We start from the raw sequence: 17,273 nt of genomic DNA on the forward strand, positions 1-17,273 counted from the left end.
GTATTAGGGAACAGGGTAAAGGTGCAGTGTGTGGTTGACCAAAACAGCAACCAAGCTCTCTAAAATGGAATTTAGTTTGAATGAATGCTTGTGCTGGATAAAGCAATGCCCAGATGCAACTAATCCAACTGAAGATTGTTCATAGATTTATCTTGATCCATAGTAACTCCATGAAATGAGCTACATGTCTGATAAAAAGCATTGGAGATGTGGGAAAGAAGGAATATGAACTGCAACACATTCCCTAGCAATGCCTAATGATAACTCTTCAGAAGAAACTATTTTCCAAGTTGCTCAACACCCAGTATTAGATAAGAAGAAAGTTCTTCCAATTAAATATTATGAAAACCAAAGCTGCTGTCATCAGTCCAACCAACATGTTCTCTGGCCACTGATACCATTTCTCTCCCTGAGGCTGAAATGGGCTTCTCACTAATTTGGTGTTCTGTTTGACCCTGAGCTGAGCTTTTGATCCCATATTCTCTTCATCACCAAAACCATATACTTGTACCTCCATAACGTTGCTTCTCTCTGTCCCTGCCTCAGCTCATCTGCTGCTGAAAACTTGTTATCAGACCTGACTGCTCCGATGTTCTCTTTGCCAGCCTCCCACTTTCCCACCTTCTGTAAATTTGAGCTCACTGAGAACTCTGCTGTCTGTAACCTAACTTGCACCAAGTGTTCACTGACCCGCATTGGTTCCTGTCTAGGGAGTGCCTCAGTTTTAAAGTTCTCATGCTTGTATTCAAATTCCTCCATTGCATCGTGCCACACTACCTGTTATCTCCTCCAATCCTACAAGCCTTTGAGATCTCTGCGATACTCCAATTCTTGCCCATTGCACATCCCTGATTTTTATCGCTCCATCACTGACAGTCATGCCTAGGCCTTATGCTCTAGAATTCCCTCACTAAACCTCTCTGCCTCTATATCCTTCTCTGTTCCTTTAAAACTTACCTCTCTGACCAAGCAATGATCACCTGCCCTAATACGTCCTTATGTGGCTCGGTGTCAAATTTTGTTGGATAACATTTTTGTGAAGCTCCTGGCAATATTTCTCCAGCATTAAAGGTGCTAAAATATGCAAGTTGTTGATGCAATGAGCGATTAATGCTGTCGTTCAACGTTTTACGCAGGGTCAGCATACAGCAGCTGCTTAGAATAACAACTTGCCTAGAATAATGCAGTCAGCTCTATTGATTGCTGAGACCTAGAAATTGAAAGGATTAACATAGCAATCTCATTGACAGGATGCTGGTTAATACAAAAACTTGCACTAATAGAATCCCTTTAATGCAGAGAAATATTTCAGAGCACTCATACTCGTCCCTTCCAGAATTAGCACCGTTACCTCTCTCCTAAAATGCTTATCCTGGACCTAACTGTTCTCTCCAAATACAGCTCGACCTCAAAACTCTCTCTCCTCTCCAAAATTCCCAGATCAAGGGTGCACAATCTTAAAGTTAGAACCAAGCCATTCAATGAAATCAGGAAGCACATCTTCACACAGGGGATGGTAGAAACATAGGCCAGAAATTTACATCCCACGGGCGGGCACGTGTCTGACCCGGCCGGCGTGAAATAGCACGAGATGATGTTGGGCAAGCGTCCCGAAGTCATCATGCACTCACGTGACAATTGACCGGGCAATTAAGCCCATTAAGGCAGCAATTGAAAGCGATTTTTCATGGCCCTTCCGCTTTTACGGTTGGTGGACAGGCCAATCGGCCAGGCAGCCTTTACATTTTTGCTCAAACCTCGATCTTGGGTGGGATAAAATCTTCGTGGGGAAATAAAAAGAGATATCTGGGGACTTTTTTTTATGAGGTATGCTTTCAAGTGCTTGATTGTGCTGCATGGACCTATTTTGCAGCATTTTTATTGTTTCATTTATTGTTTCGTTTATTCTGTGGAGGTCTGCAGGTCCCTGAAGCAGCTGTCTGCCTTCAGGGAGCTCATTGGAAGCGCTCACCAGTACCCGCAGTGACATCAGCGCCCGCCATGTTCCCACCCACACCGGTAGTGCTGAGCCTTTCTCAGTGCGCTTTTCACGCTTGCTGGCCGTTAATTGGCCAGACAGCGTGAAATCACGGTCAGGGGCCAATCGCAGTCGGGGGCCTGTTTCCTGCCCGCTCCCAGGCCCACCGATCATGCGCGCCTGATGAGCAAAAGATTCAGGGCCTGGAATTCTTTACCCCAAAAGCTGAGGTTGCTCGATCAATTGAAAATTTCAGGACTGCGTTTTTGTTAGGTAAGGATATTAAGGGTTATAGAGCAAAGACAGACAAATAGGGTTGATCACATTGAATGGCAGAACATGATCAAGAGGCCCAGTTGTCTCCTCCTGTTATTATGGTCATCTTCTGAGGATCATTGTTCAAATTCCTTCAACCTAGCTCTGCCTTGGTCACCACATTTAAACTATTGTGGCCAAAGTCATAAACTCCATCCTCTGACGTCAATCGTTCAGTAGCCATTCCACCCTCCTCCATGTCCAGCTCTTTGGGGATGCACTGAAATGCTTCCAGTTCAACACATCCTACAAACACATCTCCACTAATATTTCTCTTCCTTCCCTCCAAAGACTCATTTCTAGAGTCACCAGAGCAATCCTTAGTCTCTTCTCTTCCCAATTTACATAAGGCTGCTTGAAGGCAGAGGATCAGTTTTGACCTGTATACTGATGACACTTACCTATGCCTTTCCATTACTTTTTCAAAACCCTACAGCTATCTCTATGTTTTCCTCACACCTCTCGGATATTGGTAAAGAATTTCCACTTATATATTTCCTTAGCATGTCCTCAGGATTTTCTAAAGTCAATTGATCATTATTGAAGTACTGTCACTTTGGTTAAAGTAAGTAAATGTGACAGCCAATTTATAACCAGCAGGACCCTTTAAACCCCAAATTAAGAACAATTTTTTTTGGACCTGTTATTTACAACAGAATATTGGCCAGGACAGCAGGGAGATACCCCTGTTCTTACTATTAATTGTGTCATGGAACCTTTTACACCCAATTGATCAGACAGATAGGGGATTGAATTTTCGCAGTGATGGTGAAATCCCGCCAGCAGGGATGATTGCAGGAGCCCATCCTGCTTCAGCAGGCACCAGTATCCAGGCGGCAGATTACCAGCAATGGCCAATTAAGAGGCAGCCATTGGAGCTGACATCCAATCAAGGACAGTGGCCTGCCACCAAAAGCTGTTGGCACAATCAGAGGGCAGGCAGCTTGGCAGCCTCAGCAGCTCCACCGTGAGTGGCCTGTGCTGAGGCTACAGCTTGTGGGAGAGGATTCATCAATGGCAGCCAGTGAAGTGAGTTAGTTTGGAGGAAGCTAGGGCCAGGTAGGCAATTCCTGGTGACTGAGACTATGGAGCATGTATTTCACCGGAAAGCCTCTCTGTGGGCCTGCATGCTCTCCTGTTAGCCGTGGGCCATCTCGACATGAACAAAATGCCTGTGGAGGCAGGAAGTGGGCCTCAATTGATCACTTAAGTGGCTCAATTAGCTGCTGGATGGGTGGCCACACGATTGTCTGCCTAGGTTCCCACCACTGACAATATGCCATGGTGATGGAAAGATGTCGGGTACCCATTTGGACACCTTCCTCTACCACATTGCCAGCCCTCCCACCTCTCAGCATGTCTCCAATGGGCCTAGAAAATACAGCCCAGGATCTCTGTTTAACATCACATCCAAAAGATAGCACTTCCAGTGTAGCAAACCCTCAACAATGTAATTTAGTGTTAGCCTAGAAAGTTGTGGGCTGCAATTTATATTCAGACAAGTGATTTGGAAGTGACAATCCTAAAACAACATTCACTATACAAAGCCCATGCTCTACAAATATGGAGACTGGCCTTTTAACAACACTGGATTTGTAACAGAAATAAGCTATAGGTATGCCAGGTCAGCTAGTAAAAGGATGTCAATGCTTTGGCTGAAATTGATTATAAACCAATCTTACTCATTTTAATGCTGGCTGAACTGTTGTTTCTTTCCAGCATATTCTCTTTTTATTCCTATGCTCTTGTATTTACAATTTCTATTTATTGATGTATTTATCATTGTGAATATTGAGGCAATTTAGCTTACTATAATTTAGATGCATGGCCTAAATTTATTAAATTACAATATCTATTTATGAATTAATTAACTGTATCAATGCTTAGATTTAACTAATTAAATTATTAATGTCTCTTTTGGAAGCACTTCTGCCCTTTTGATGCTTCGTTCAGTCACAAATTATTTGCACCAATTGAAGTATGGAGATAAGGTGGCTTGGGGCTTTACCACTAAGAAGATGCTTTAGGCAGGAATTAATCACTGACCCTGTGAGGATAGCTGTTCTATATGTACTCAAGCGTGGCCTTATTTCCAATTTTGATTCGATCAGCAAAGTAATCCTTTGTAAGTTTCTAATCTTGAATATCTTTAAGCAGAATTACAGAAATTATTACTGCGGTCATGACATTGATAACTTACAGCACTTTCATTGTCAGAGTATTTTCATGGAATGCTGTCTTCTTTATGTGTTAAACTTCCTTCAAGATGTTCAAATAAAACTCAGTCTGCTAGTACCAAGGGTTCAGGGTGGATATTAAAGAGATGTTATGTATTTATTTGAAGAAGACCAGACAGTATAAGGAAAAGATTCTTCCCTCAATCAGTTCCACAAAAAAAAATGCTCATTCCTCTCGTGCCTGTTGTTGAGACTCTGTAGATGCAACTCTGGTTGCCTCTGTAACAACTTTCATTGCAACCAATTTCATTTCATTTAACATAGTAAAATGCCCCAAGGTGCTTCAGGCATGTTATCAAATAAAATACGATGCCAAGTCATATATTGGAACAGACAACCAAACGCTTAGTTAAAAAGGCAGGTTTTAAGGAGCATCTTAAAGGAGGAGAGAGACAGAGAGGTTTAGGAAGAGAATTCCAGAACTCAGGGCCCGGTCAGCTGAAGGCATAGTTGCCACTGGGGGGATGCACAAGAGGCTAGAATTAGAGAAGTGCACAGATCTCAGACGGTTGTAGTGCTCGAGGAAGTTATAGAGATAGGAATGGGTGAGAACATGGGGGGAACTTGAAGGCCCCCAGAGTTAGGTTGGCAGATGATGGTGAGGGGGCATAAAATTAGCTGCCATGGGTGCCATTCCCAAAGCCAACCGACCTAAGCCCCTGTTGCAGTTTTACCAGCAGTGAGGGAGGCATTGGGAGATTTGCCTGTGGGCCAATTGAGGCCAAGCTCCATCGCAGCTTGCCTTTGTGGAATTGGCTGCAGTCCCAGCAGTGGTCACTGATCCCAGATGGGGACAGAAGGCCCACCTCAAGTTAATTAATGGTCTGATGGATGTTAAATGGCTGCAGGGTGTGCTGGCCAATTGAGGCAGTCTTGCACCCGATTTTTATGCTGGGTGTGGGATCTCCTCACCATGCCCCCCTTCAAAATTCAACCCATAATCTTTTTTTCCTTAATGACACTTCCAGCCTCTGCTTGAGCCTCAACATGCTATTGTTGATTAGGGCTGATGGATCCATTAGTCTCCCATCACAATTCCAGCATGATACCATGGTACCTCCAGTGAAACAGCTATTTCCCTTTATTGGAAAATCCAGCCATCTCCTGCAGAAGTTATGGGTGACAGAGATCAGTGGAAGCTTTAGAGAAATTCAGCCCCTTATTCATTATTGGGATTGAGCCTGTAGAATAACTCTCCTGGTTCCTTATTGAGTCACAGAATGACAATTTACAGTTCTGTATTGAGGCTAATGCTCTGGGGAAAATGACATTCCCACCAACAGCAACAAGGGCCTATAACATAAAAATGTCCCAGGATAACAGAACAATTGTACAGAAATGGATGCCAAATGAAGAAAGAGGAAATTAAGACCAGAAACTTTGTTGAAGAGATTGTATTGGGGAGGAAATTAAAGGTGGAGAGAGAGGCCTTAAGACCATAAGACGTAGGAGCAGAAGTAGGCCATTTGGCCCATCGAGTCTGCTCCGCCATTCAATGATATCATGGCTGATCTGATAATCCTCAACTCCACTTTCCTGCCTTTTCCCCATATCCCTTGATTCTTTTAATGATTAAAAATCTGCCTATCTCAGCCTTTAATATACTTAATGACCCAGCCTCTACAGCCCTCTGCAGTAAAGAATCTCACAGATTGACTACCCTCTGAGAGAAGAAATTCCTCCTCATCTCTGTTTTAATTGGCTTATTCTGAGATTATGCCTCTGGTCCTAGACTCTCCCACAAGAGGAAATAACCTCTCAGCATCTACCCTGTCATGCCCCCGAAGAATCTTATATGTTTCAATAAGGTCGCCTCTCATTCTTCTAAACTCCAATGAGTACAGGCCCAACCAACTCAACCTCTCCTCATAAGAAAACCCCTCCATACCCGGGATCAACCTAGTGAGCCTTCTCTGGACTGCCTCCAATACGCAGTTTTTTGCTTTTATTCCAGTGTATCTTTCCTTAGATAAGGGGACCAAATTTGTTCACAGTTTTCTTGGTGTGGTCTAACTAGTGCCTTGTATAGTTTTAGCAAGTCTCCCCTATTTTTATACTCCATTCCCTTTGAAATAAAGGAGAACATTCTATTTGCCTTCCCTATTACCTATTGAACTTGTATGTTAGCTTTTTGGGGTTCATGCATCAGGACTGCTGCAGCCCTCTGTGCTGCAGCCTTCTGCAGTTTTTCTCCACTTTAATAATATTCAGCTCCTCTATTCTACCTGCCAAAGTGCATAACTTTACATTTTCCCACATTATATTCCATCTGTCAAGTTTTTGCCCACTTACTTAACCTGTCTATATCCCTCTGTAGACTCCTTGTGTCATCCTCACCACTTGCCTTCCCACCTATTTTTGTGTCATCTGCAAACTTGGCGATAGCACATTGACCTCCTTCATCTAAGTCATTAATACATATTGTAAATAATTGTTGCCCCAGCACTGATCCCTGTGGCACTCCACGAGTTACAGGTTGCCATCCCGAAAATCCCCCCCTTATCCCAACTCTCTGTCTTCTATTAGTTAGCCAATCCTCTATCCGTGCTAATATACTACCCCCAACACCATGGGCTGTTATCTTATTAAGTAGCTTTATGTGCGGTACCTTATCGAATACCTTTTGGAAATCCAAATATATTACATCTACTGGTCCCCCTTTATCTATCCTGCTTGTTGCCTCCTCAAAGAATTCTAATAAATTTGTTAGGCATGATTTACCCTTCATGAAGCCATGCTGACTCTGCTTGAATAGATTATGTATTTCTAAATGCTCTGCTATTACATCCTTTATAATAGACTCTAACATTTTCCCAATGACAGATGTTAAGCTAACTAGCCTATGGTTACCTGTTTTTTGTCTCCCTCCCTTTTTGAATAAGGGTGTTACATTGGCCATTCTCCAATCCTCTGGGACTTTTCCAGAATCTAAGGATTCTTGGAAGATTACTTCCAGTGCATCCACTATCTCTGTAGCTACTTCCTTTAATATCCTAGGATGCAACCCATCAGGTCCAGGGGACTTATTGGCCTTTAGCCCCATTAGTTTCCCTAGTACTTTTTCTCTAATGATAGTTATTGTATTTATTTCCTCCCTGCCTTTTGCCCCTTGATTATTCAGTATTTTTGGAATGCTATTAGTGTCTTCTACCTTGAAGATTGAACCAAAGTATTTATTCAACTCTTCTGCCATTTTCTGGTTCCCATTATTATTTCCTCAGCCTCATTCTCTAAGAGGCCTATGTTCACTTTGGCCCCTCTCTTCCTTTTTATATATTTGGAAAAGAAAGAGGGAGAAAGATCTAGTCTTGAGGTTGCAAAAGATAGGGTCAAGAGGATTGAAATCTCTTCAAGCAATGGGAAGATATTAAGGTAAAACTGGGTTCAGAGAGAGGGAGGAAGGGAGATGCTCAAGATGTCTGAGACAGAGGAACTGAATGTTCAGAAGAAGGGGAATACAGGGCCGGAGAAGGTTAAGGAGATAAGGTGGAGCCAACGCTTAATTTTAAGTTAAGGAAGTGAATTTTAAATTGAGTGTTTTATAGGGATAGAGAACCAGCTTAGGTCACTAGGGCAGAGATGATTGACGATAGGCACTTGGATAGGGAGTAGGGTATATGTGGCAGAGTTTCAGGCAAGTTGAAATTTATGGAAGCTCAGAATCAAACAAGGAATAACCAAGTCTAGAGTTGACAATGGAATGGATAAGGGTTTCAGCAGTCCAGGGGCTGAGGTGGAGCGAATGTGAACAACGCTGCATCGGTGGAAGTAGGCAACCTTGGTGATATGGGGACTAAACCCCAACTCAGGTGAAACAAGTTATCAAGGTTATAAATAGTCTTTTTCAGCCTGAGACAATGACCAGAGAGGCCGATATCCTATTTCAGAAAACAGTTGGTGAAGAAATCTTTCCTCAGTCTTAGATTTATTTACAGAGTGAAACATCACAAACATACACCTTCTAACTCAACCCTCCAGTCACTTTGTAAAGATACTCCTTTTTTCAGCAGGTGTCATTTTCATAACTTCTCCCCATCAGGGAATTGAACCCTGGTATCCCTCGTGACATGCAGGGATCTGGATATGTGCTCATTTTAAACCCCAATTAATGCCTTCATCTGCACATAATTGAGCACAATTGATATACAATTAGCAGGACATACAATGTGAAGGGGAACAAAGCTTGTGATGGAGCTGAAAATGATGCCTTTAGTCTTCCCAATGTTAATGTGAAGGGTGTTTTACTTATCCATAACTGGATATCAGATAATCACTCTGACAACACAGTAGCAGTGGAGTGCTTGAGGCTGGTTGACCCTGTATCTGTAGGCCTCGCCAAAGGGAAGCATGTAAAAGATAAAGAGAAAGGGGCCAAGGATGGATTCTTCAGGGATTTCAGAGGTGACAGAACTGGAAAAGTCATAGCTAGGATGCTCTGGCTACTTATAGAAAGTCAGAAATAGAACCACACAAGAACAGTTGCACAGAGCTGGCTAACAGAGAAGAGAGTATAGTTGGCTATATGAAAGGCTACAAAAAGGTTGAGGAGGGATAGAGCATCATGGTCATAATCACAGAAAATGTTGGTTGTAGTTTTGATTGGAGACATTTCAGTGATGTGAGAAGAGCAGAAACTAGCCTGGAGAGAACAGAACAGGGGGCTATGTGAATGATGGATGAACGAAAGACAGAAAGACACTTATATATCACTTTTCATTACCACCGGACGTCTCAAAGAGTTTTACAGCCAATGAAGTCCTTTTGTTTTTGAAGCGTAGTCACTGTTGTAATGTAGGAAATGCAGCAGCTAACTTGTGCTCAATAAACTCCCACAAACAGCAATAAGATAATGACCAGATAATAAACTTGAAAGGCAACATATTCAAAGACTTTAATAGCTGTTTAGAAACCTAACAATAGCTGAGGCCACAGGGAGAATGACATTAAAAGTGTATTTTGTTGTTCAGGCAACAAGAAGGATAAAACTTCATGTACCAACTCAACATTTTGTAAATTAGATTCCCTTTATATTCACAATTCAGAAATTTTAATCAATTCTGGTAGAGCTATTATTTAATTTTGCAAAGTGGTGACAGATAGGCTCTTAACAAAATTAGGGTTGAACTTCCACACGAATTCTCCTGATCATAACTATAACTTCAATGGCAGACGTGCAGAAACCTCGTGGAAAAGGTGAAAACAATGTTCATGTTGATTATGCTGTTTTTCTGGAGTTTCTGCTGTTTTTCCATTGAAATTATAGAGGACTATCAAGAGAATTCCAGTGGAAATTCAAGCATATTGTTTATACTTGCTGACTCTTCAAACCAATTGTCTAGTTATTTTTGTTTGAAAATCTTCTACCAGTGCAATATAAGGCTGCATCTGCAATCACTCGAACATAGCTGGGATGTGATGTCAGTGAGAATAAGAGGAAACTTATTCAGACTTTTCTGGAGATTCTGAGAGATATTCATCCTGTCCCAATCCACAGCCAGTGCAAGCTACTTCACAGGACTATCCATAGAAAAATACTGCAGTACTGAAATAAATTATAAATTATACAGAGCCATTCAACAGAAGAGGACTGTTGGGGAACATGGTGATGGGATAAGATGGCAGAGGGGTAGAATTACTTCTGAGACTGAATCTTAATTCCACCCTACTCATAAACAGTGACTACATCAGGGCCAGGTGAAGAGAGCACTTTGAGGCTCTTCAGAACCATGACTCGATGATCTTCGACACTGCTCTTGACTTCATATGCCAGCACCCAATGGACGAGTCCTTCGTTGAACCTCCATCCCTGGATGAAATTCACCGAGCCAAAACAACAATGCTACCAGCCCGGCTGTATCTAAGGTGTCTAAGCTTGGCGAGGATTAAGTTGTGCAGAGCCTATACTTACTTTTCTGGCAAATCTGGCATGAAGCGAGGATCCCAGAAGACTTAAGGGATGCCAAGATTGTCTCAATCTTCAAGAAGGGAAACAGAGCTGAATGTAACAACTACCAAGACATAGCTCTGCTTTCTACCACAGGCAAGATCCTTGCCTGAGTAATACTGGACTGCAAACTTCCACTTGCAGAAGCTGTTCTGCCGGAATCCCAGAGCATTGTAAGGCATGAAGAATCTTCTCTTTACCATTTGGCAGATCCAAGACAAATTCCACAAGCAAAACCAAGCTATATGGCTTTCATCAATCTGATGAAGGCCTTCAACTCAGTAGCCGGGAAGCTCTCTGGAAGACCCTGGCTGTCTATGGAAATACTTTGAGGTTGTGTGGCTTCTCCATAATAAAATACCTGCCACTGTTCTCTGCAATGGACTGGAGTCTGATGTCTTTCCCGTCAGAACTGGCGACAAGCAAGAATGTCTGCACATGCCCCATCCTTTTCTCCACCTTCCCCGCGGCCATCCCTGACACGGTCAAGGCTGCCCTCCCACCTGGGGTCCAAATGAGTACAGGTTCGACAGGAAGCTTTTCAGCCTCCAAAAGCTGAAAGCAAAGACCAAAGTCTCACAGAAGACCATAATAGACCTCCAGTATGTGGATGACTGTGTTATCGTGGTGCACACAGAAGAAGACCTGAAGGCCACGCTTGACCAGTTCGAAGAAACATATCAAGCCCTCAGGCTGCATCTGAATGCTGATAAGACAAAGGTCCTCCTCCAACCCAAACTGGGGCTCGCACCAATTCCCGCCAGAATCATGGAAAAACTCAGCAGGTCTGGCAGCATCTGCATAGAGGAGCACAGTTAACGTTTCCAAGTCCAAATGACCCTTCAACAGAACTGTTGAAGGGTCATTCGGACTCGAAACGTTAACTGTGCTCCTCTCCGCAGATGCTGCCAGAGTTTTTCCAGGTATTTTTGTTTTTGTTTTGGATTTCCAGCATCTGCAGATTTTTGCTTTTACCCGCCAGAATCATGGCTGCGTGCGAACTGGACACGGTCAACCACTTCTGCTATCTCGGTCGCCGCGTGTCCCAGTCAGCGACCATAGACTTGGAGATTCTACATGGGATTCAGTGCGCAAGCTCCCCCTTTGGGAAGCAGCTCATGGCTCAGCTCAGTCTTCACTAACCATCACCAATGGATGGACACAAAGGTCGCAGTCTACAAGACAGTCATCCTCCTGACACTCCTCTATGACTGCGAAATCTGGGTGAGTGTATCGCCAACATCTGAGAATGCTTGAGACATACCAACATCACTGCCTATGGAAGATCCTACACATCACCTGGATGGATCCCTGTATGAACATGGGCACCCTCCAGGAAACAGGCACCCTCCTAGGCATGGAGGGGTCCATTCTTGCATGATAACTGAACTGGGCAGGCTGCTGCATCAGAATGATGAACACTCACCTTCCAAAGTGCACTCTCTATTCCCAGCTCATGACCATGTCGAAGATCATATGCTGCCCAGCGGAAATGTTCCAAAGATACCCTGAAAGCCTATCTGAAGAAGATTGACTTTGACCTCAACAGCTGGAAAGAGAGTGCACTGGACCACCCTGATGGCGAGCCCTGTTTCACCAAGATGTAGCTGGTTTTGAAGCAGGGTGGAGAGCAAGGCTGAAGATGTGAGAGCAAGAAGAAAGCTCAAGTAGGCGTGAAACACTTCATTGACCATGGACTGACCAACTGATTGACTAATTACTGATTGCCAGTGTGACATCTGGATTTTTTTTCTTTTCCCTCTCAGTGCTGTTTCTCCCCTAGCCTTTTTACTTTCCCTTTTCTGCCCTCCTTTATCTGGCACTGATTTTACCTTTCTCTCCTCGAACAGCCTCTCTCTTTCTGTCCCTTTTTTTCCTTTCTCTCTCTGTATACTTGTGTCTCCGTGGCAAACGTCCATCTCGCTCGCAGGGACCGCCATTAGTTACTTACATAACATTCATTACGCTTTCATTTCTCCACAACTGTATCCCATTCCCAGCTGTACCATCTTTCCAACAGTATCACCTCTCCAACTTGGTCAGTAAGGGGCACGCGAGGAGTCAGGCGACTACACTGGAATGAGACAGAGACCGAGTGAGTAGCAAATTAGGCTCATGTGGGAATTCGGTGCACGGGGGAAAGAGGTGTGGTTTACATAGCAATTATTCTAAGCTGGGAACAGGAGCGGCTGAGCAGAAGCGGACCTGGGTGTAAACCTGACCTTCGGAGCTGAGTTTGAAAAGAAAACTACACAGTGATATCACAGGAAAACCGTAAGTTCATTGGTTGGTAAGAAACTGCTATTAGGAAGTGTCTTTAAATAGTTGTAAATTAGAAAAGTGTACTATTTTTAAAGAAGTAGCTGCTCAGATTTGAGTAAGAAACACTCAGAATAAGGGGAAGTCAGGAAGAGTAACGTAAGGTAATATAGGTAAACCAAAGTAAAATAAAGTTAAAGTAAGAGAAGTAAAGTTAAGACATGGCAGGGAAGCTGAGTCATGTGCAATGCGTGTCCTATAATATGTGGGAAGCCGTGGACACTATTGGTAATCTAGACCACATGTGCAGGAAGTGCTGCAGGAACTTGAGCTTCAGGTTTCAGAGCGGCGGGTGGAGTCACTGTGGCGCATCTGCAAGACTGAGAGCTACGTTGATAGCATGTTCCGAAAGGTGGTCACACCGTAGATTAGGAGCATGAAGGCAGAAAGGAATGGGTGACCACCAGGCAGTCCAAGAGAACCAGGCAGGTAGTACAGGGGTCCCTTGGAGTCCCGCTTGCTTATTAGTTTTCTGTTTTGGATACTGGTGAGGGCATACGTTCCTCAGAGGAGTACTGTCAGAGCCAAGTTTGCAGCACAACGAACGGTTTGGCTTTACACAAGTCGGGGAGGAAGAAAGGAAGAGCAATAGTAATAGGGGGCTCGGTAGTTAGGGGAACAGACAGGCGTTTCTGCGGCCGTAGACGTGACTCCAGGATTGTATGTTGCCTCCCTGGTGCCAGGGTCAAGGAAGTCACCAAGCCATATATTATAGGACATTCTTCGGGGGGAGGGTGAACAGCCAGAGGTCGTGGTCCACATTGGTACCCATGGCTTGTTTAGGAAGGGGGATGTGGTCCTGCAGACAGGGAGCTAGGTAGAAAATTAGCAAGCAGGACCTCAAAAGTAGAAATCTCCGGATTACTCGTGGCAAGTGAGTACAAAAATAAGAGAGATGAATGCATGGCTGGAAACTTGATGCAGGAGGGAGGGTTTAGGTTCCTGGGACACGGGGACTGGCTATCAGGAAGATGGCACCTGTACAAGCCGGACGGGTTGCACCTGAACAGAGCCGGGTCTTGCAGGGCGTTTTGCTAGTGCTGCTGGGGGGGTTTTGAACTAACTTGGCAGTGGTGAGGGAACCAAGAGAGAAATACTGGAAGAGACAGATAGCACTAGAATAGAAAATAGTAAGTTAATTGGCGGAGTCGGAGTAAGGGAGAAAATAATGAAGTCTAAATCAGGGTTAGACTGCATGTATGTGAATGCAATTAGTATTGCAAATAAGATTGCTGAGTTACAAGCGCAGATTGCCACGTGGAAATATGATGTTGTGCCGATAACAGAGACCTGGCTCGAGGAAGAGTAGGACTGGGTGTTAAATATTCCTGGTTACAAGGTGTTCAGGAAAGATAGGGCAGGAAGAAAAGGAGGAGGGGTGGCTATATAGGTAAAGGAGAGCATTGCAGTGCTGGAGAAAGAGAACGTCCTAGAGGGTTCAAGGACAGAATCAATTTGGCTAGGGCACTTAGATTGCTCCGTGTAGTATACGGGCACTAACTAGTGGGAAGGATGTTGAGGAACAAATCTGCAGGGAAATTACAGAGAGGTGCAAACATTATAGAGTAGTTATAATCGGGGACTTTAATTACCTGAATATAAACTGGGATAGTGGTAATGTAAAGGCCAAAGAGGAACAAGAGTTCCTAGAGTGTGTTCAGGAGAATTTTCTACAGCAGTACGTGTCCAACCCAACAAGAAAAGAGGCACTGCTAGATCTGGTTCTTGGAAATGAGGTGCGCCAGGTAGATCAAGTGTCAGTGGGAGTACATTTAGGAGACAGTGGTCATTGTATCCTAAGGTTTAGGATGACAGCAGAAAAGGACAATGGGCAATCCAGAGTAAGAATAATTAAGTGGGGGAGAGCTGACTTCAGTGGGGCAAGAATGGAGCTGGGCCAGATAGACTGGGACCAAAGGTTGGTGCGAAAAACTGGAGCTGAACAATGGGCTACCTTCAAAGAAGAAATGGTTTGGCACAGTCAAGGTATATTCCCTCAAAAGGGAAAGATAGGGCAAACAAATCCAGGGCCCTCTGGATGAAAAAGGAGATGGAAATTAAAATAAAGAAGAAAAAGTGTGCTTATAACAGGTGTTCAATAGAAAATACAATTGAGAACCAAGCTGAATACAGAGGTTCAGAGGAGAGGTGCAGAAACAAATAAGAGAAGCAAAGATGGATTATGAGAAAATATTGGCAGCCAACATAAAGGGGAGTCCCAAAGGCTTCCATAGGCACATAAATAGTAAAAGGGTGGCGAGAGGAGGAGTAGGGCCAATTAGGGACCAAAAAGGGGATTTACACATGGAGGCAGGGGGCATGGCTGAGGTGTTAAATGAACACCTAGGAAGCAGATGCAACAATGCCATGGTGATAGAGGAGGAAACTCTGTCACTGGAAGGGTTCAAAATTGATAAGGTGGAGGTAGTGGATAAACTGTACTTCAAGTTGACAAAGCACCGGGACCAGATGAGATGCATCCAAGGATGTTGAAGGAAGTGAGGGTGGAAATTGCAGGAGCACTGGCCATAATCTTTCAGTCTTCCCTAGACTCAGGGGAGGTGCCAGAGGACTGGAGAATTGCAAACATTATGCCCTTGTTCAAAAAAGGTTGTAAGGATAAACCCAGTAATTACAGACCAGCCAATTTAACTTTGGTGGTGAGGAAGTTACTGGACACAATTATTTAGGATAGATTTAATAGTCACATGGAAAAATTAGGAAGAGCCAACATGGATTTCTCAAGGAAAAGTCATGTTCAACTAACTTGCCAGAGCTTTTTGAAGAGGTAACAGAGAGGGTTGATGAGGGAAATGCTGTTGATGTGGTGTACATGGACTTTCAAAAGGTGTTCAATACAGTGCTGCACAACAGACTTGTGAGAAAAGTTATATGAAGTGCATGGTAAAATAGGGCAAAGTTAGCATGGTTTCATCAAGGGGAGGTCATGCCTGACAAATCTGTTAGAATTCTTTGAGGAGGTAACGAGCAGGTTAGACAAAGGAGAGCCAATGGATGTTATCTACTTGGACTTCCAGAAGGCCTTTGACAAGGTGCTGCACAGGAGGCTGCTCAGTAAGATAAGAGCCCATGGTATTAGAGGCAAGGTACTAGCATGGACAGAAGATTGGTTGTCTGGCAGGAGGCAGAGAGTGGGGATGAGGGGGTCCTTCTCAGGATGGCGGCCGGTGACTAGTGGAGTTCCGCAGGGGTCAGTGTTGGGACCACAACTTTTCACTTTATACATTAATGATCTAGATGAAGGAACTGAGGGCATCCTGGCTAAGTTTGCAGATGATACAAAGATAGGTGGAGGGACAGGTAGTATTGAGGAGGCGGAGAGGCTGCAGAAGGATTTGGACAGGTCTGGAGAATGGGCAAAGAAGTGGCAGATGGAATACAACGTGGGGAAGTGTGAGGTCATGCACTTTGGTAGGAAGAATAGAGGCATAGAATATTTTCTAAATGGGGAGAGAATTTAGAAATCTGGAGTGCAAAGGGACTTGAGAGTCCTAGTCCAGGATTCTCTTAAGGTTAACTTGCAGGTTGAGTCGGTAGTTAGGAAGGCAAATGCAATGTTGGCATTTATTTCGAGAGAACTAGAATATAAAAGCAGGGGTGTGCTGCTGAGGCTTTCTAAGGCTCTGGTCAGACCACATCTAGAATATTGTGAGCAATTTGGGCCCCATATCACAGGAAGGATGTTCTGGCCCTGGAGAGGGTCCAGAGGAGGTTCACGAGAACGATCCCAGGAATGAAAGGTTTAACATATGAGGAATGTTTGAGGACTCTGGGTCTATACTCGATGGAGTTTAGAAGGATCGGGGGGATCTGATTGAAACTTACAGAATACTGAAAGGCCTGGATAGAGTGGACGTGGAGAAGATGTTTCCATTAGTAGGAGAAACTAGGACCCGAGGGCACAGCCTCAGAGTAAAGGGAAGACCTTTTAGAACAGAGGTGAGGAGAAACTTCTTTAGCCAGAGAGTGGCGAATCTATGGAATTCATTGGCACAGAAGGCTGTGGAGGCCAGGTCATTGAGTGTATTTAAGACCTAGATAGATAGGTTCTTGATTGGTAAGGGGATCAAAGGTTACGGGGAGAAGGCGGGAGAGTGGGGTTGAGAAACTTATCAGCCATGATTGAATGGCGGAGCAGGCTCAATGGGCCGAATAGTCTAATTTCTGCTCCTATGTCTTATGGTCTTATGGTCTTATAGCTCATGGGATAAAAGGGGCAGCAGTAACGTGAATACAGAATTGGCTGAGTAATGTGAAACAGAGGGTAATGGTTAATGGATATTTTTCAGGCTGGAGGAAGGTTTGTAATGGAGTTCCTCAGGGATCGGTATTGCACCCTTGCTTTTCCTTGAAGGGTTCTTAAAATTCCCACATTTTTCATATCATCAACAAGGATATGACTTTTGGACTTTTACCTGAAACCAGACAACGAGAGGAGACAGAATACGCATTCTTCCCT

Source organism: Cetorhinus maximus, chromosome 20 (genome assembly GCF_964194155.1).
Source record: "Cetorhinus maximus chromosome 20, sCetMax3.hap1.1, whole genome shotgun sequence".
NCBI lineage: Eukaryota > Metazoa > Chordata > Chondrichthyes > Lamniformes > Cetorhinidae > Cetorhinus > Cetorhinus maximus.